At 46.1% G+C, this 21138-nt stretch overlaps 1 non-coding gene across 1 annotated transcript; it reads left to right on the top strand.

Moving 5' to 3' along the window:
- Positions 1-20101: 20101 nt before the first annotated feature.
- Positions 20102-20175, top strand: trnan-guu (transfer RNA asparagine (anticodon GUU)). Its single transcript has one exon. It is a non-coding gene; the product is annotated as a tRNA-Asn (tRNA).
- Positions 20176-21138: the final 963 nt, after the last annotated feature.

Here is a 21138-nt window from a genome sequence, read left to right as displayed (position 1 = left end):
GAAATCTCTACTGTTCTCACTGGGCAGCTGTAAAGAAGGGGGCAAAAAAATCTCTTCCTTCAGCTTAATTATACCTTCTCTGACTGAAGGCTGTCATCACTGAGAGCTAAAGCCTCAAAATCTCCACTACGACTCTATTCGCTCTGACATTGGTCTCTTCACTTCCTACTGTCAACTTTAAGTTCTTGCTGAGCAAACCCAAATGCTGATTGGCTGCTCAAAGGTCCAACAAAAAACTGCTGCAAAGTGTGCCTTTAATCTTCGACCAAAGACCATCGGCCATAGAAACACGGAAACCCTACAGCACAATACAGGCCCTTCAGCCCACAAAGCTGTGCCGAACATGTCCTTACCTCAGAAATTACCTAAGGTTACCCATAGCCCTCTATTTTTCTTAGAGCGCTCTATTTTTCTAAGATCAGAATTGTTTCTTTAAGGAAAAATCTTGCCTGATGAACCTGCTGGCATTCTTGGAAGAAGCAGCAAACAGGATCGATAAAGGAGAATTGGCTTCCTCAAGTGAAACTCGTGCTGTAAAAGCAACCCAAACGATAGAACAAGATGTTGTGAACTTGGATTTTCAGAAGGCCTTTGACAAAGTGCCAGACACTAGGCCCATGGCTTATTATTATAGGGTAGACTCTAGCATGGATTAAACAGTGGCTGATTGGTGGGGAGCAAAGAGTGAGAATAAGGGAAGCCATTTCGGTTTGGCTGCCAGTGACTAGTGGTGTTCCTCCGGAGTCTTCGGACTGGTGCTTTATATGTTACATTCCAATAATTTGGACGATGGAATTGATGGCTTTGTTGCAAAGTTTGCAGCAATATGAAGACACGAGGAGGGGCAGGTAGCTTAACGCAGGGAGGATACAGAAGGACTTAGACAGATTGAGAGAATGGGGGAAAAAAGAACAGCAGATGGAATACAGTGCTGAAAGTGTATGTTCATGCATTTTTGGTAGAAGAAATGAAAATGTTAACTTCTTCTAAATGGACAGAAAGCACCAAATAACTGTGGTGCAAAGGGACAGGGGGAGTGCATGTTCACGATTCCCTAAATGTTAATTTGCAGGTTGAGTCTGTGATGAGGAAGGCAAATGCAAAGTTAGCATTCATTTCAAGAGGTCTACAATATATAAGCAAGGATGTCATTTGGAAAGTTTATAATCACTGCTGAGGCCTCACTTGGAGTGTTGCGAACAGGTTTAGGTCCCTTATCTTAGAAGGGATGTGCTGAAACTGGAGAGGTTTCAATGTAGGTTCCCAAAAAAAGATTCTGGGATTGAATGGCTCGTCGTATGAAGAGCGTTTGATGGGCCTGAGCCTTTATTCACCAGAAGAATTAGGGCTGATCTCATTCAAACTTATCAAACTGTGAAAGGGCTTGATAGAGTGGATGTGGAAAGGATACTTACTGTGGTGGAAGAAGTCTGTGACCAGGGAACAGAGCATCAGAATAGAGGGGTGTCATTGTAGATCGGAGATGGAGGAATTTCTTTGACAGAGCGTGGTGAATCTGCGGAATTGTTTGCCACAGAGAACTGTGAGGTGAATTCTTTCTGTACATTAAGGCAGAGGGAGATAGACTCTTGATTGAACAGGGCATGGAGGGATATGGGGACAAGATAAGAGACGCGGCAGAGAGGAAATTTGGATCATCCATGATGAAATGACAGAATACTCGATTGGGTAAAGGGCATCATTCCGCTCCTATATTTTATGGTCTGACGGTCTGTCCTTAGTATGAACTCGCTGATGTGGCTTCAAGTCAGATGACTAAGTGAATCCCTTACCGCAATCTAAAAAGGTGAATGGTTTCTCCCCAGTATGAAACAACTGGTGTCTCTGTAGGTTGGATGACCGAGTGAATCCCTTCCCACATTCAGAGCAGGTGAATGGCCTCTCCCCAGTGTGAACCAACCGGTGTGTCTGTAGCTTGGATGAGTGCGTGAAACCTTTCCCACATTCAGAGCAGTGAACAGTTTCTCCCCAATGTGAACTTGCTGATGTTCCTGTAGTTGAGATGACTGAGTGAACTCCTTCCCACAGTCTGAGAAGTTGAACGGCATCTTCTCAGTGTGAACTGGCTGATGTCCGTTCATTTGAGATGACTAAATGAATCCGTTTCTACATTCAGAGGAGGCGAATGGCCATGGCACATTGTGAACTTGCTGGTGTCTCTGTAGCTTGGTTGAGTGTGAGAGTGCCTTTCCACAGTCTGAGAAATGTCCCCTCACTGGTGTGAACTTGCTGATGTATCTTCAGACTGGATGACTGAGTAGGTCTCCTCCCAAACACAGAGCGGGTGAATGGCCTCTCCCCACTGTGAACTCACTGGCGTGTCTGCGGGTGGGGTGTGAGTGAATCTCTTCCCACACTGAGAGAAGGAGAATGATATCTCACTGTGATCAATTCTCTGGCAATTCAGAAAGTCAGACGTTTGAATCCCTTGTACAATCAATGCAGTTGAAGAACTGATCTCCAGTGAACAAATGCTGGTGTGTTCTCAGCTCCCGGTTCCAGTGGATTTCACTGAGTTACAACAGAAAACTTCATTACATGCACAAAATACATTTCCAGCTGTGATGAAATAATTCTTCATCTCTAAGGATCAACAACAGATGTGTTGGTGTTACAAGGAAAATATTTGCTCATTCCTTAAATATCCAGACAGAGACAGCAGAACTCCTAAGTTTTTGTGTTTGAGATTCCTGTACACAAGTGTTGTGCCATTTCAAACCTGTAAAAATATTTGGAAAAGACATCAGTGGGTGAAGGACAACGTTGCAGGTGAGATTTTAGTCTGTGGTGAAAACATGGCCCATCTAGCCTGCAATAAGATGATGTCTGATCTGGCCATGGATTAATCTCTACCTACCTGAATTTTCCCAATAACCCTTAATTTCCCTACTATGCAAAAATATATCCAACTTTTTCTCAAATACATTTAAGGAGTAGAGAAATCCACAGATACACCACCCTCTGGGAATGCCCCGAATCTTGAGGCAATGTCCTCTAATTCTAATCTCACCTACCAGTGGAAACAACTTTCCTGCCTCTATCTTATCTATTCCTTTCATAATTTTTCATGTTTCTATAAGTTCTCCTCTGAATGGCATCACAATTTTATCCAGTTGAACTCAAGTTGGGGGAACTCAGGTTGAGATATATTCCAGGCTACTGTGGGAAGTGAGGGAGGAGATTGCTGAGCCCCTGGCAATGACCCTTGTATTATCAATCAGGAAGGGAGAAGTACCAGAGGGGAAAAATAAAATCCGATCTGTCAGTATTTCAGTGCAATAAAGGAAATTACAATGGCATGAGAGGGGAACTGGCTGAAGTTGACTGAAAAGGAACATTTGCAGGAAGGACAGTGGAGAAGCAATGGGTGGAGTTTCTGTGAAAAATGATGGAAATGCAAGACAGATGTATTCCAAATAAGAAGAAAGTTTCAAAGCGAAGGGCACTACTGTGGCTGACAAGTGAAGTCAGCGCCAATGTAAAAGCAAAAGAGAGGGCATAAAGTGGGCAAAGAGTCTACAAAGAGACTTAGATAGTTTAGGGGAATAGCAAGTGTTGGAAAGTGTATGGTCATGCACTTTGGTGGAAGAAATAAACGGGCAGGCTACGATTTAGATGGGGAGAGAATTCAAAATGCAGAGATGCAAAGAGCCTTGGGAGCCCTTGTGCTAGGTACACAACAGGTTAACCTCCAGGTTAAGTCGGTTGTGAATAAGGCGAATTTCTGGAGGTATAGAATATAAGAGCAGTTGATGTGATGTTGTGGCTTTATAAGCCACTCATGAGACCACACGGAGTATTGTGTACAGTATTGGGCTCCTTAATATAGAAAGGATATATTGACATTTGAGAGAGCTCAGAGAAGATTTACGAGAATGATCTCAGGCATGAAAGGGTTACCGTATAAGGAACGTCTGACAGCACTTGGGCTGTATTTCCTGTAGTTCAGGAGACTGAGGGAGTTCTCATAGAAACATTCTGAACGTTAAAAGGTCTGAACAGATTAGATATGGAAAATATATTTCCCAAGGTCGGAGATTCTAGGTGTGTGTGTGTGTGTGTGTGTGTGTGTGTGTGTGTGTGTGTGTGTGTGTGTGTTTGTGTGTGTGTGTGTGTGTGTGTGTGTGTGTGTGTGTGTGTGTGTGTGTGTGTGTGTGTGTGTGTGTGTGTGTGTGTGTGTGTGTGTGTGTGTATGTGTGTGTGTGTGTGTGTGTGTGTGTGTGTGTGTGTGTGTGTGTGTGTGTGTGTGTGTATGAGTGTCACCAGGAGGAAGCTAAAGGGTAGTTCAAAATGGGAAACTGCAGGGACAGAGGTAGGGATCGGCCAGTGTCGCTGGTCTCCGTTCAGAGATGAATAATTAGCCAACAAAGAGATGAAATCTGTAAGTGTAGCTGCTCCCTGACAAAGCTCAGTCTTTGAAAGTAAATCTAACGGCCTATTTCCACCGGAGACATTGTTAAGGTAACGCCAAAGAATTTTGATATACTTCTCTACAATAGCCCTAATATTTACAATAGAGACAAAGGTATTGAATTAAACTGTTTGTTCAAACAACTGTAACTGAGAAAGTTATTGAGGTGTATAACCGTATCTCTGGAGACAGATCCTCTGTATAAATCAGGGCCGCTTGGAATGCATCAGCTGTCTGCCGGAGCTGTGAATGCAGGAGCAACAGAAATCACAGACTCTCACTGAAATGGTGTATCCGATCATCCGGCGGACAGAAGCCGTTTACTATACTTGTATTTCTGCCTTTGGAATTCCTGGTAAACCGCAGTGTCAGCTGCCGTGGCTGGATATTGAAGTTCAATCCCAATGTTGTGATTGATTCTGCCGCTTGTCTAAAGTCTCACATTCCAGTCCCAGTATTCCGCATTTCAGGAATGGAATGGAAACACCGGGAGCACAGATGCTGAGATTTCTATCTAAAAACAAACCGCTGCAGGAATTCAGCGAATCGGCCGCTTTCTCTGGGAGTGAGCGGGTCAGGCAGCGTTCTTCCAGCGGTTTGTGATTAATGATGGGATATTCGGCTCTCTGCTTTTGGTCTTGTAGTAGCTGCACTGCATTTGCAAATATTGTGTTTATATAGCCCGCGGAGTTTATGCCAAATGATCGTCTGCTTTTGAATGTGAGTGACTGTCTACTTACAAGGAACAATCCAAACTATGACTGTAGTAACACTTTAGCAGATGTGAGTAGTTCCGTGTTGTAACAGGAAACTGTAGTGGATTTTCAGTAAATGTCTGAGATATGACTGAATATAAAGCAGTTGGTGAACAACACAATGAAGTCGATGCTGAGTCAATTAATTCAACCGAGGTGGTGCTTCATAGTTATCAATACTGTGAAATGTTTTATAATATATTTACAGCTGACACTGTTACAGACATCTGTCTCCGGCACCGAGTCTGAACTCCTCTCCCCTGCTTCCCTGGGATGGACTCAGTGGGAGACGTCATGTCTGTCTGTGAGGTTGTGTCAGTCTGCGTTGTATCTGTTGGAATCAGTCAATGTTTTGTTGTAAAGTCAGTGAGGTGGAAAACTCCGGAAAAGGAAACAAACTCAGAGAATGCTGGAAACACTGAGCCCCAAGGAGCTTGTGTGGAAAGAGAAACCAGTTAACACTCCTGTCAGAGATCTCTCTGAGAACAGTTCTGTGGAGAGATACTTTAACTGTTTGACACGTATTCTGTTTTGCCTGGGTGAGGTTTTACAGCATTTCCTGTTTGTGTTCCGGCCTTCGGCTGTTCTGTCACTGACAGGGATCGCCATGGAAGTTGATGATTGTCCAATGGAAGAATCCCGCCATCAGCGTCCGGATTTATTCATTTCATCCGGACGAGACGCGGAAAAACGTTCCATCCAGTTTTGATCTGAGGAGGTAGTTATCCAGTGTTAGCTTTCCGCTGCCACTTCACATTCCGCTCATCAGTAAGGAATCCGTATTCAGATCATATTGAATTTATTTTACTGTGTAAACTCCATCTCTGTCCCCGCCATCTCTGCGCCCTCTCTCGACCCTCCTACCGCTAAATGCAACAATAAAGTGGAAATATTACAGGATCCCCTCAAACTGCTGCATTGGCTTCTGCTCAGTATTTTCTCAACTTTCTGTTCCCGGTCTCTCTTCCAGCGAACTTTGTGGCGATTGTGATCCTGTCCCGGGGAAATTGCGGTCTCTCCAAATGTGTCACTCGCTACCTGGTGGGAATGGCAGCGGCCGATCTCCTGGTCGTTTTCTCGGATCCGCTGCTGTGGTGGACTGCAGAGATTTATTTTCCCCGATCATTCCTGCGAGTCACTCCTGTGTGCAGCCTCGATCAATGGTTGATTTCTGCGAGCACTGCGGCCTCAGTCTGGCTGACTGTCGCTTTCACCGTCGACCGATTTGTGGCTATTTGCTGTGAGAAGCTAAAAACAAGATATTGCACCGAGAGAACGGCGGCTGTGGTAATTGGGACAGTGAGTGCGCTGGCCGGTTTGGAGACGGTCCCGTGGGGCTTTGTATATGAGCCTGGAGAAATAATTGATGGTGTTCCCTGGGATTGTGTTTACACAGCGAGCTTCACAAACTCTCCCGCATGGGCGGCTTTTGACATGTTTGACCTCATTTTAGTCCCTTGTCTCCCATTCTTTCTGATGTTGCTGTTCAATACTCTGACTGTCAGGCGGATTCTGGCGGCCAGTCGAGCCCGCAGGGGGCTCTGGGGACAAAAGTGTGGAGAGAAAGACAAGGACCGGGAGATGGAGAACCGACGCAAATCCATCGTTTTGCTCTTCAGCGTAACCGGCAGTTTCATTTTGTTGTGGGGAACAATAGTGTTATTTTCCATGTATAGACGGATTTCAATGAGTTTTGTTTTTGATTCTGTTAACGATCCCCGCTACATCACAGATCACACATCGGAAATGCTGCAGATTCTCAGTTCCTGCACCAACACGTGTATTTACGCCCTGACTCAGAGCAAATTCCGAGAGGAACTAAAGAATGCGGTGAAATACCCACTGAATCGGATTGTGAAACTCATGAAACGTTAAAAATAAATGGTGTAAACTATTACAATTCAGCTGCCTTCATGCTTCCTATTCTATCCCCCTACTTGTGTGTAAGTGGAAAGAATGAGATGAACAGAGTTACAAAACAAACACGAGAAAATGTGCAGATGCTCGAAATACAAAACAGCACACGCAAAATCCGATCCTGGTGAAGGGTTTCGTCCCGAAACGTCGGCTGTTTACTCTTTACCTCACACAAAATGCTGGCGGAAGTCAGAGACCGGGCAAGTTCTATGGAATAGAGTAAACTGTCGACGTTTCAGGCCGAAACCCCTCCTCAGAGTGCTGTCAACTGTTCACTCTTCTCCATTTTGTGTGTGTTGTCTTAGAATTACAAAACAGCTGTTTACAGCTGATCCCGACGGCATCACTGGCCTCACCATCCCAGAGAATTCCCCTTTGCACCCCACACCCCGCCCCGTTAAATTGAGGCTGGAGATGAACCTGTTTCCCCTAGTTCCCGGTTCTGACAGAACTGCCTGATCTTGGAGTATATTTTCGTCTGCAGCAAGCACTCCTGATCCTGTCATAACCCATCCCTTCCCTCACCCTCTTTTTTGTCTTCTTTCTCCGCCTGTAGGTTCTCTTTCTCTCTGCCATCTTGAACAATCTTCCAGTAACTGTCATGGTCCGGATCGGCGTCCCTTTAAATTTACCTTGTTTATGTTACGATCCGGACCGTTGATTCCCTGTTTTCCTGTGTCCCTCGACTTTGGTGATCAGAGGCAATTAACACTGGTAGAACCGGTAGTTTATAATCTCCGGCTTTCAGCCGTTCGGTGCGGGAGAATCTGCAAAGTCACGGCGTGCTAATGTCATCTGGCCGGAGCAAGCTCTGTCTCCGCCCGAAGCGAGTGCAGGTAATTCTCCTCTCCTCACCGGAGCAACCATGTCCAGTTATCTCGCCAAAGCAAACCCGCAAAATTTCCTCACCGAGGTGGGTCTGTCAGTTAACCGGCCGGAGGGAATCAAGAGCCGCGGTCTACTGTTTCCCGGGCCGAGTCGAGAGCTCGACACTACCCGGAGGTTCCAAGCACCACGTCCTGGCTCCGGCGGCTTCCCAGTTCTGAGTCAAGTCCTTTCCTTCACCCTCTTTTTTTTTTCCCTGCTTCTCGACCTGTAGGTTCTCTTTCTCACTGCCACCTTGAACAATCTTCCTGCAAGAGAATTTTCCTGTTTTACGATTGAAGACAAACTACTGTTACGTTCACTTGTCTCTCTGTGAGAGAGACAGAGAGAGAGAATGAGACATCGTGAAATAGTGAGCACGGGGGTGCGTGGCAGCTGGCGTGAGGTAGACGGCACGAGGGAAAGGGCGCGAGTGGTAACAAATTGCGTGGTTTCAACACGTGTGCAGTCTCCTTTGTTGCGAATGCATAAGTAATTGCCTGAGCTGAATCAAAGAAGAATACAATGAATGAATTTTAAAATAATGTTCATTACAAAGAGGATCTTAGAAAGCACATAAATAGACAGGATGGAAAGATATGAATCACATGTAGCACACATGTCTCTCTCACTGGCTAACGGGAGGCCTACAGTATAATCGCATCAGTGATTATATTTCTTTAAAAAAATGTAACGGGAGTCATGTGCAAGGGCGAGGAAGATGAAATTAGACAGAGTCTTGGAGGAACATACAGGAAGCAGGAAATAAGTCGCACAGTGAACCAGGAGAGTGAAAAGTGCCCCGGAAATGTCCTCATTCAGGAGGATCAATGAGAATCCCAAGGCAACTTATGCATACGCAGAAAACAACAGAAGAGTGGGGAGAGGACAGGACCACCCTCGGACAAAGGTGCGAGTTTATACCCACAGCCAGCGTTAGAATTCGAAGTAGAAAATGAATACGGCAGTGAGCAGACGATCCTGTGCACACCCAGCACTGTACTCTACCGTTAAACACTAGAACAGGACCAGCACTTCAAGTACAGGGAACTGTACAGCACTGATAATGGACTGCAACTCATTAAAACTATCTATCCCCTCAATACCACCGGGCATCTCTCAGGATGTAACAGAGAGTTGACAAAGGAATACCTTGAATTTGTAAGGAGATAGCAGATATTTGTAGTAAGCACAAGGTTGTGATTGTGGGAGATTTTAATTTTCCACACATAGAATGGGAAGCCCATTCTGTAAAAGGGCTGGATGGTTTGGAGTTTGTAAAACGTGTGCAGGGTAGTTTTTGTTTTTGCAGCAACACATAGCGGTACCAACTAGAGAAGGGGCAGTGTTGGATCTCCTGCAAGGGAATGAGATAGGGCAGGTGACAGAGGTATGTGTTGGGGAGCACTTCGGGTCCAGTGATCACAATACCATTAGATTTAGTATAATTATGGAGAAGGATAGGTCTGGACCCTTGAGATTTTTGATTGGAGAAAGGCTAACTTTGAGGAGATGCGAAAGGATTTAGAAGGAGTGGATTGGGACAATTTGTTTTATGGGAAGGATGTAATAGAGAAATGGAGGTCATTTAAAGGTAACATTTTGAGGGTACAGGATCTTTATGTTCCTGTTAGGTTGAGAGGAAAGGTTAAAAGTTTAAGAGAGCCATGCTTTTCAAGCGATATTGGAAACTTGGTTCGGAAAAGAGAGAGAGATCTACAATAAATATAGGCAGCTTGGAGTAAATGAGGTGCTCGAGGAATATAAAGTATGTAAAAAGAATCTTCAGAAAGAAATTCAGAAAAGCTAAAAGAAGATATGAGCAACACACATAAAAGTTGCTGTTTTTTCATTCTAGGACGAGGGAGGTGTCTTCCTTTTTTAAAGAAATGGGGGTTCCCTTCCTCCACTGTCAACTCTGCTCTTAAACGCATCTCCCCCATTTCACGTACATCTGCTCTCACTCCACCCTCCCGCCACCCCACTAGGAATAGGGTTCCCCTGGTCCTCACCTATCACCCCACCAGCCTCCGGGTCCAACATATTATTCTCCGTAACTTCCGCCACCTCCAACGGGATCCCACCACTAAGCACATCTTTCCCTCCCCCCCCCTCTCTGTATTCTGCAGGGATCGCTCCCTACGTGACTCCCTTGTCCATTCGTCCCCCCCATCCCTCCCCACTGATCTCCCTCCTGACACTTATCCGTGTAAGCGGAACAAGTGCTACACATGCCCTTACATTTCCTCCCTTACCACCATTCAGGGCCCCAAACAGTCCTTTCAGGTGAGGCAACACTTCACCTGTGAGTCGGCTGGGGTGATATACTGCGTCCGGTGCTCCCGATGTGGCCTTTTATATATTGGTGAGACCCGACGCAGACTCGGAGACCGCTTTGCTGAACACCTACGCTCTGTCTGCCAGAGAAAGCAGGATCTCCCAGTGGCCACACATTTTAATTCCACATCTCATTCCCATTCTGATATGTCTATCCACGGCATCCTCTACTGTAAAGATGAAGCCACACTCAGGTTGGAGGAACAACACCTTATATTCCGTCTGGGTAGCCTGCAACCTGATGGCATGAACATCGACTTCTCTAACTTCCGTTAATGCCCCACCTCCCCCTCGTACCCCTTCTGTTACTTATTTTTATACACACATTCTTTCTCTCACTCTCCTTTTTCTCCCTCTGTCCCTCTGAATATACCCCTTGCCCATCCTTTGGTTCCCTTCCCCCCCGCTTGTCTTTCTTCCCGGACCTCCTGTCCCATGATCCTCTCGTATCCCTTTTGCCTATCACCTGTCCAGCTCTTGGCTCCATCCCTCCCTGTCATGTCTTCTCCTATCATTTTGGAACTCCCCCTCCCCCTCCAACTTTCAAATCCCTTACTCACTCTTCCTTCAGTTAGTCCTGACGATGCTGCCTGGCCTTCTGCGTTCACCAGCAACTTTTATGTGTGTTGCCTGAATTTCCAGCATCTGCAGAATTCCTGTTGTTTGCGTTTAAATTCACTACTGCGAAGCCTCTTCCGGTGATGCCTACACCGAAGAAGTTTAGATCCTTTCTTCGACGGGAGTTCAGTGAAACCATCTCTCACTGCTCCCCATCTGTAATTTCTTCGGCTCTTCAACTTTTCGACCACACTTTGACTCAGACTCGCTATCACAGCCATATATCCTTTCTTGGAACGTGCCTCCGTCGCGAACTTACTCCAGTTGGCTTTAGGATTCGTTTCCGAGCCTCTCAATTTGGACCTTCTGAGGATCCCAGGTACTCACATTTTATTGACTCTGCCTCTCGCCGCTTCTCCCGTCAAGCTCTGAAGGCGACGCTCTCCGCCATGAGGAGGTACTTGGTGTCCCTATCCCAGACCCTTCCACACCTTCGGGACACTTTCTTCGCCGTCTGTAATGGTCCTACCCGTTATTTCATCCTCCGTCGGATTCACGCCTGCAACCGCCGTTTTTTTGACTTTGTCATGTTAGGCAAAGATCGCAAGATCCTACATCTACGGACTCCAGAGCCTGCTGGCCGTGAAACTAGCAGGCATGAACTTCAGATTGCGGCCCCAGCCATTGATCTCACCAGCTCCAACACCTCAGGGCATATTCAAAACCCGGACTCCAGCAACGACCATGGACACATTCAAAGTGATTGCGCAACCACCAACTGCGACTCCAGCCTTGAACTCCAGCAAACAACAGGAATTCTGCAGATGCTGGAAATTCAAGCAACACACACAAAAGTTGCTGGTGAACGCAGCAGGCCAGGCAACATCTCTAGGAAGAGGTGGAGTCGACATTTCAGGCCGAGACCCTTCGTCAGGACTCCAGGCCGGGTCTTTATGTGCTGCTATTGTGACTCCCGTCTCCCCTTCCCCCACCACCACTCTGCATTCCGTCTCCCTCAGATCCCACCGTCAGCTCCTGGGCCCTCAGAGGCTCCATCTTCCTCTCACCCCAACCCTACCCTCTCCATTGACACCCCCAGCCTCCCCCCTCCCCCCTCTGATCCCAGCTCTCATCTGTGCCGGGTCTTTACCATCCCCTCCGACCTTCATCTGTCGGAGGCAGAGCGCTCTGTCCTCAGTAAGGGCCTCACCTTTGTCCCCCTTCGCCCACACCTCAGCGAGTTCCGTGTTCGCCATGATGCGGAACTTTTCTTCCGCCGTCTCCGTCTCCGAGCCTACTTCTTCGGCAAGGACTCTTCCACCCCCACCGATGACCCCTTCTCCCGTCTTCAACCCTCCTCTTCTTCATGGACACCCCGCTCTGGTCTTCTGCCTGCTCTGGATCTCCTTATCGCTAACTGCCGACGGAACATCAACCGTCTCGACTTCACCGCACCTTGTCCCCATTCCAACCTCACTCCTTCGGAACGCTCTGCTCTCCACTCCCTCCGCACTAATCCTAACCTTATTATTAAACCCACTGATAAGGGGGGTGCTGTTGTAGTCTGGCGTACTGACCTCTACCTTGCCGAGGCACAGCGACAACTCGCGAATACCTCCTCTTATTTACCCCTCGATCGTGACCCCACTAAGGAGCACCAGGCCATTGTCTCCCACACCATCACTGACCTTATCCGCTCAGGGGATCTCCCATCCACTGCTACCAACCTTATAGTTCCCACACCTCCCACTTCCCGTTTCTACCTCCCACCCAAGATCCACAAACCTGCTTGTCCTGGCCGACCTATTGTCTCAGCTTGCTCCTGCTCCACCGAACTCAGTTCTGCATTCCTCGACACGGTTTTATACCCCCTTGTTCAATCCCTTCCTACCTATGTTCGTGACACTTCTCACGCTCTTAAACTTTTCGATGATTTTAAGTTCACTGGCCCCCACCGCTTTATTTTCACCATGGATGTCCAGTCCCTATATACTTCCATCCCCCATCAGGAAGGTCTCAAAGCTCTACGCTTCTTTTTGGATTCCAGACCTAATCAGTTTCCCTCTACCACCACACTGCTCCGTCTAGCGGAATTAGTCCTTACTCTTAATAATTTCTCCTTTGGCTCCTCCTACTTCCTCCAAACTAAAGGTGTAGCTATGGGCACCCGTATGGGTCCTAGCTATGCCTGCCTTTTTGTTGGCTTTGTGGAACAATCTATGTTCCGTGCCTATTCTGGTATCTGTCCCCCACTTTTCCTTCGCTACATCGACGACTGCACTGGCGTTGCTTCCTGCACGCATGCAGAGCTCGTTGACTTTATTAACTTTGCCTCCAACTTTCACCCTGCCCTCAAGTTTACCTGGTCCATTTCCGACACCTCCCTCCCCTTTCTAGATCTTTCTGTCTCTGTCTCTGGAGACAGCTTATCCATTGATGTCTACTATAAGCCTACTGACTCTCACAGCTATCTGGACTATTCCTCTTCTCACCCTGTCTCTTGCAAAAACGCCACCTCCTTCTCGCAATTCCTCCGTCTCCGCCGCATCTGCTCTCAGGATAAGGCTTTTCATTCTAGGACGAGGGAGATGTCTTCCTTTTTTAAAGAAAGGGGCTTCCCTTCCTCCACTATCAACTCTGCTCTTAAACGCATCTCCCCCATTTCACGTACATCTGCTCTCACTCCATCCTCCCGCCACCCCACTAGGAATAGGGTTCCCCTGGTCCTCACCTACCACCCCACCAGCCTCCGGGTCCAACATATTATTCTCCGTAACTTCCGCCACCTCCAGCGGGATCCCACCACTAAGCACAACTTTCCCTCCCCCCCCACCCCGCTTTCCGCAGGGATTGCTCCCTATGCAACTCCCTTGTCCATTCGTTCCCCCCCCCCCATTCCTTCCCACCGATCTCTCTCCTGGCACTTATCCTTGTAAGCGGAACAAGTGCTACACATGCCCTTACACTTCCTCCCTTACCACAATTCAGGGCCTCAAACAGTCCTTCCAGGTGAGGCAACACTTCACCTGCGAGTCGGCTGGGGTGGTATACTGCGTCCGGTGCTCCCGATGTGGCCTTTTATATATTGGTGAGACCCGACGCAGACTCGGAGACCGCTTTGCTGAACACCTACGCTCTGTCCGCCAGAGAAAACAGGATCTCCCAGTGGCCACACATTTTAATTCCACATCCCATTCCCATTCTGACATGTCTATCCACGGCATCCTCTACTGTAAAGATGAAGCCACACTCAGGTTGGAGGAACAACACCTTATATTCCGTCTGGGTAGCCTCCAACCTGATGGCATGAACATTGACTTCTCTAACTTCTGCTAATGCCCCACCTCCCCCTCGTATCCCATCTGTTACTTATTTTTATACACACATTCTTTCTCTCACTCTTCTTTTTCTCCCTCTGTCCCTCTGAATATACCCCTTGCCCATCCTCTGGTTCCCCGCACCCCCCCCGCTTGTCTTTCTTCCCTGACCTCCTGTCCCATGATCCTCTCGTATCCCCTTTGCCTATCACCTGTCCAGCTCTTGGCTCCATCCCTCCCCTTCCTGTCTTCTCCTATCATTTTTGAGCTCCCCCTCCCCCTCCAACTTTCAAATCCCTTACTCACTCTTCCTTCAGTTAGTCCTGACGAAGGGTCTCTGCCTGAAACGTCGACTGCACCTCTTCCTAGAGATGCTGCCTGGCCTGCTGCGTACACCAGCAACTTTTATGTGTGTTGCTTGAATTTTCAGCATCTGCAGAATTCCTGTTGTTTGCGTTTTTAAGAAGATATGAGATTGCTTTGGCAAATAAGGTGAAAATAAATCCAATGATTTCTACAGTCATATTAATAGCAAAAGGATAGTGAGGGATAAAATTGGTCCCTTAGAGAATCAGAGTGGACGGCTATGTTCGGACCCAAAAGAGATAAGGGAGATTTTGAACAATTTCTTTTCTTCAGTATTCACTAAGGAGAAGGATATTGAATTCTGTCAGGGAAGGGAAACAAGTTGGGAAGTTATGGAAACTATGATGATTATAGAAGAGGAAGTACTGGCGCTTCTAAGGAATATAAAAGTGGATAAGTCTCCGGGTCCTGATACGATATTCCCTTGGACCTTGAAGGAAGTTAGTGTGGAAATAACAGGGGCTCTGATAGAAATATGTGAAATGTCATTAGAAACGTGGGTGGTGCCGGAGGATTGGCGTATTGCTCACGTGGTTCCATTGCTTAAAATGGGTTCTAAGAGTAAACTTAGCAATTATTGGCCTGTGAGTTTGACGTCAGTGATGGGTAAATTGATGGAAAGTATTCTTAGAGGTGGTATATATAATTATCTGGATAGACAGGGTCTGATTAGGAACAGTCAACATAGATTTGTGCGTGGAAGGTCATGTTTGATAAATCTTATTGAATTTTTGAAGAGGTTACTAGGAAAGTTGACGAGGGTAAAGCGGTGGATGTTGTCTATATGGACTTCATTAATGCCTTTGCCAAGTTTCCACACAAAAGGTTAGTTAGGAAGGTTCAATCGTTAGGTATTAATGTTGAAGTAGTAAAATAGATTCAGCAGTGTACCAAAAATGTACCAAATGTACCCAAAGCTCTCTTTACGACCCTATCTACTTGTGACGCCACTTTTAGGGAATTTTGTATCTGTATTCCCAGATCCCTCTGTTCTACTGCACTCCTCAGTGCCTTACCATTAACCCTGTATGTTCTACCTTGGAATATCCGTAAATTTAGTCGGAACCCCAGAAAGGTCCACGTCGTTATCTGACACAGGAGGGCATTCATGGGATGGAGCCTGAGCGGGACACAGACAGGCAGACAGGCATGCCGGTTCCCACTCTTGGAGTACCTTCAGAGACCAATCGATCCGTTGGTTATGTCGGGATAACCAGGGGACACCAAGCATCAGTGACAGTTCAGGTGAATTAACCAGATACAAAGATATTTCTTCATGATGGTTGCCTTTGAGCACCAGTTGGAGGGGTTGGATGGAAAGGTGGATATGGCCGTTCCCAGAGGTCGACCGTCCAGCGCCTTGACGTTGAAATTTTCTCTTAATTCCTGTGTTGGAACCTCCCGTCTTTGAGCGAGAGAGATGCCCATGAGATTCCTAGCTGCACCGGAGTCGATAAAAGCTTTACGTTCATGGGTGTGAGACCTCCACGACAAGGAAGCAGCGAGCATTACAGAATTGGGGAAGCTGACTGAAGAGTGAACCGACCCGTCAGGATTCCCCTCCCTGCTGACGGGTATCGTCTTTTGCTGGACGCTTGGAACATGCCGCCCGGAAGTGTCCTGGATCACCACAGTAAAGACAGGAACCTCTGCTTCGGCACCGCTCTCGTTCCTCCTGAGACAGGCGCATGCGCTCCACTTGCATAGGCCCACCCGTGGGTTCCTGGTACAGTGTTTTAGTCTGTTGCCCATTCAGCACAGTGTGAAAGTGTGGTTTCATTCTCTCTCTGTCAGTCTGAGACTCTGGGGTTCAATCTGTAACTGTCAGTCTCTGGAACCCTTTGAGAGCATGGGTTCATTCTCTCTCTGTCAGTCTCTGGTACAGTGTGAGAGTGTGGGGTTCAATCCATAACCGTCAGTCTCTGGCATAGTGCAGAGGTTTAGAAACTATAGAAAAACTTCAGCACAGGAACAGGTCTTTTGGCCTTTCTTGGCTGTGCCGAACCATTTTCTGCCTAGTCCCACTGACCTGCACACGGACCGTATCCCTCCATACACCTCCCATCCATGTATCTGTACAATTTATTCTTAAATGTTAAAAAAGAATCCGCATTTACCACCTCGTCTGGCAGCTCATTCCATACTCCCACCACTCTCTGTGTGAAGAAGTCCCCCCTAATGTTCCCTTTAAACTTTTCCCCCCTCACCCTTAACCCATGTCCTCTGGTTTTTTTCTCCCCTTGCCTCAGTGGAAAAAGCCTGCTTACATTCACTCTATCTATACCCATCATAGTTTTATATACCTCTATCAAATCTCCCCTCATTCTTCTACGCTCCAGGGAATAAAGTCCTAACCTATTCAACCTTTCTCTGTAACCGAGTTTCTCAAGTCCCGGCAACATCCTTGTAAACCTTCTCTGCACTCTTTCAACCTTATTAATATCCTTCCTGCAAATTGGTGACGAAAACTGAACACAATACTCCAGATTCGGCCTCACCAATGCCTCATACAACCTCATCATAACATTCCAGCTCTTATACTCAATACTTTGATTAATAAAGGCCAATGTACCAAAAGCTCTCTTTACGACCCTATCTACCTGCGACGCCACTTTTAGGGAATCTTGTATTTGTATTCCTAGATCCCTCTGTTCTACTGCACTCCTCAGTGCCTTACCATTAACCCTGTATGTTCTACCTTGGTTTGTCCTTCCAACGTGCAATACCTCACATTTGTCTGTATTAAACTCCATCTGCCATTTTTCAGCCCATTTTTCCAGCTGGTCCAAGTCCCTCTGCAGGGAAAACCTTCCTCACTGTTCAGTCTGTAACAGTCAGCCTCTGGAATAGTGCAGAGGTTTAGTGCACAGTGTACTTCGAATTGAAACGTATGCAGTTTCATTACTACAGCTGATTAATTTGATTAAATCTTTGAACAATTGGACACAATGATCCATATTAATATCTCAGAATCAATGCTATCAGTCAATAACAACATCAGACATGGGAGCAGTATTATGTCATTCGGCCAATGAAGTCTGCTGCTCCATTCGATCATGGATGATTTATTATTCCTCCCAATCCTATTCTCCTGCTCTCTTCCCATAATGTGTGACCATGTTAATATTTAAGAACTTACCTACGTCCGCTTTAAATATACCCAATAGCTTTAACTCCGACCGTCGCTTTTAATATACCAAATTACTTGGGTTGCACAGCAAGGAATTCCACAGATTCTTTTCTTCTATATCCATAGATAATGCATTCCGTTCGGTGCAGTCCTCCGCCACAATCCTGTTCCGGAGAATAAAGCTGCGGGCCTCCGCCAATCTTTTCGTCTCCTGCCCAACACTGTGAAACAGCGTCCACGTCTCACGCATTTGTTCCCTCTCCTTAAAGTTCAAAGTTGCAGGATTAAACTAACTTTATTACCGAGTATATACACGTCAGCACAGGAACGTTCACAGTAAATACAACGAAACACACGAGAATCACTGAAAGCCCGCACTCAACATGGAGCCGAGAAAAACAGAGGGCTCTGGGTAACCCAAGCTAATGTCTAGGGTGAGGACGTATTCAGCACAGCTTTGTGGGCCGAAGGGCCTGTATTGTGCTGTAGGTTTTCTATCTTTCTCACAAAGACCGCAAACGAACAAACTACAAAATATTAATAATAAATGAATAATCAATAAATGTCGAGAACGTGAAATGATGAGCCTTGAGTGTCAGTTTATGGGCTGTGGGTACAGTTGAGTGTTGGGTAAATGAAGTTTCATTCTTCTTCAGGAGTGTGATAGTTGAGCGGTAATGGACCTGTTGATGAAGCTCTTTGAAGAGAGCATGACCTGTATTGTCGGGGTGCTGCATTCCATGTAGATGTGTTCAGTGGTAGAGAGGGCTTTACCTGGGATGGACTGGGCTCTATCCATTACTTTCTATGGGCTTTTCCGTACAAGGACATTGGTGGTTCCATGTCAGATCCTCATGCTACCAGTCAATATACTCCCAAACACGCGTCTATTGAAGTCTGTCAAAGTTTTAGATGACATGTCGAGGCTGTGCCGTGCCTTCTTTCTAATGGAACGTATGTGCCGGGCCGAGGACAGATAATCTGAAATGATAACACTGAAGAATTTATATTTCCTTCCTCATCCTTCCCTCGCTGAAACTCCATCACCCTTCACTCTGCTGTCACTCGGCTTTTCATATAGATTCCCTTCTTACCTCTGTCATTTCTCGTGCTGAGTTTGCCAGATCACTCCTATAACTCTATTTCAGTGATAGCTGAACTTCCTCGAAATGATTCTAGAACTACTTACGTTGGTGTCGATTGTAACAGGCTGCCAGAAGGTTATGGCCATCGCGTATTTATTAACGTCCACATACAACTAATATCTAGACAATTCCTCTGAGATATTTTCAGGCGTGTTCTTGTTCAATATCCCCACTATGTTGTCAGATTTACCCCTTCAGTTTGTTAGTCACTGCGCTTTCTGTATTTAACTGTGTGTGTGTGTGTGTGTGTGTGTGTGTGTGTGTGTGTGTGTGAGAGAGAGAGAGAGAGAGAGAGAGAGAGAGAGATTCATCAGCAGTATAATATCAATTTAACGTTTGGGAACTCATTCGCAGAGCAGAGAAAAAAACTCATATCAAGAGTCTGCCTCTGGGAGGGAGAGAGTCTATTTCTTTAATCAAAAAAGGTCTCTTAAATTAAATTTTTTGTGGATTATTTTGGTATGTGTTCATAGCTCTCGTTCAATTGTCGTGGTGGAGAAGCTTGTGCGTCCTGTGATCCCGAGAGCGATGCCGTCTGGAGCTATGCTCCTGGTAGGGTCACCCATGGCGGTAAGGTCGAGGGTGAGGTCCCTGACAAGGGGAATGTGAAGGCGGATGAAGGCTGCAACAAATCCATCAGCTCCAATCGTCGTGGTTTCCATGCCATTGGAATCAGTTGGTTGATTTGTGAAGCATTGTGTGCTTCTTGGAGTGCAACATCAAGTACACGTTAAACAAATAGATGCACAGGCGTCTTCACTCTGTGGGCCACTTCTTCAGAACGAAGGCCATCATCCTCGACCTCGAGGGGTAGCCAGGATGACGTTCAATTAATCAATTCGAATTTTATTTTTGCAATATAAGAATATTTCTCAGAATATCTACTTAATCAAAGATTTGGGAAGATGTTATGAGGAAGCAGATTCACCGGTTTGGCAAGTGAGATAGAAGACACGGATCAACACAAAAAATATACTGTAGGAACTCAGCAAGCCAGGCAGCATCTATGGAAAAGAGTAAAGTCGACGTTTCGTGCCGAGATCCTTCAGCAGGACTGGAGAAGAAGAAAATGAGGAGTAGAATTAAAAGGTGGGGGAGGAAAGGGAGAAGCAAGGTGATAGGTGGGCCATGGAGGGGGAAGTGTGAGAAAAAGAGTTGGGAAATTGATTGGCTTATTCATCCTCGTGTTTTAAAACACGTATGTATCACATTATGCAGCTGTAAAAGGAAACCGCATTTCAATTGAAATGTGCCATTTATTCGTACTTCTTTTAATACTCGGCTCTGTGGTGCAATCGGTGAGCGCATTCGGCTGTTAACCGAAAGGTTGGTGCTTCGAGCCCACCCAGGGACGCTAGTAATCAGCAGTTCTTTTTGTTTCTCTCTCCCCCATATAAGAGAAAATGTGCAGCAGCATCCATGGAATAAAGTATACGGTCGATGTTTAAGGCCGAAACCCTTCTTCAGGATCATGAAGCAACCTGGTCTGCCGAGTTTCTCCAGCAATTTGTGTGAGTTTCTTGGATTTCCAGCATCTGAACATTTTTTCGTTTGTGATTCGACTTCTGCACCGTGAAGTCCCTCCCATGGAATTGAATTGAATTGACTTTACTAATTACGTCCTTCACATACACGTGGAGTAAAAATCTTTACGTTACGTCTACATCTAAATGTGCAAAGTTCAATTTATTGTAATTTATAGGAGATTGTGGGAGATTTTAATTTTCCGCACATAGACTGGGAAGCCCATTCTGTAAAAGGGCTGGATGGTTTGGAGTATGTCAAATGTGTGCAGGGTAGTTCTTTGCAGCAATACATAGAGGTACCAACCAGAGAAGGGGCAGTGTTGGATCTTCTGTTAGGGAATGAGATAGGTCAGGTGACAGAGGTTTGTGTTGGGGAGCACTTCGGGTCCAGTGATCACAATGCTATTAGTTTCAGTATAATTATGGAGAACGATAGGTCTGGGCGCAGGTTTGAAATTTTTGATTGGAGAAAGGTTAACTTTGAGGAGGTGCGAAAGGATTTAGAAGGAGTGGATTGGGACAATTTTTTTAATGGGAAGAATGTAATAGAGAAATGGAGGTCATTTAAAGGTGAAAATTTGAGGGTACAGGATCTTTATGTTCCTGTTAGGCTGAAAGGAAAGGTTAAAAGTTTGAGAGAGCCATGGTTTTCAAGTAATATAGGAAACTTGGTTCAGAAAAAGAGAGGGATCTACAATAAATATAGGCAGCTTGTAGTTAATGAGGTGCTCGAGGAATATAAAGAATGTAAAAAGAATCTTAAGGAAATTAGAAAAGCTAAAAGAAGATAC

Source organism: Mobula hypostoma, chromosome 5, assembly GCF_963921235.1.
Source record: "Mobula hypostoma chromosome 5, sMobHyp1.1, whole genome shotgun sequence".
Taxonomy (NCBI): Eukaryota; Metazoa; Chordata; class Chondrichthyes; order Myliobatiformes; family Myliobatidae; genus Mobula; species Mobula hypostoma.
The sequence above is the reverse complement of the archived record's forward strand: the minus strand, read 5'-3'. Positions and strand labels throughout refer to the sequence as shown.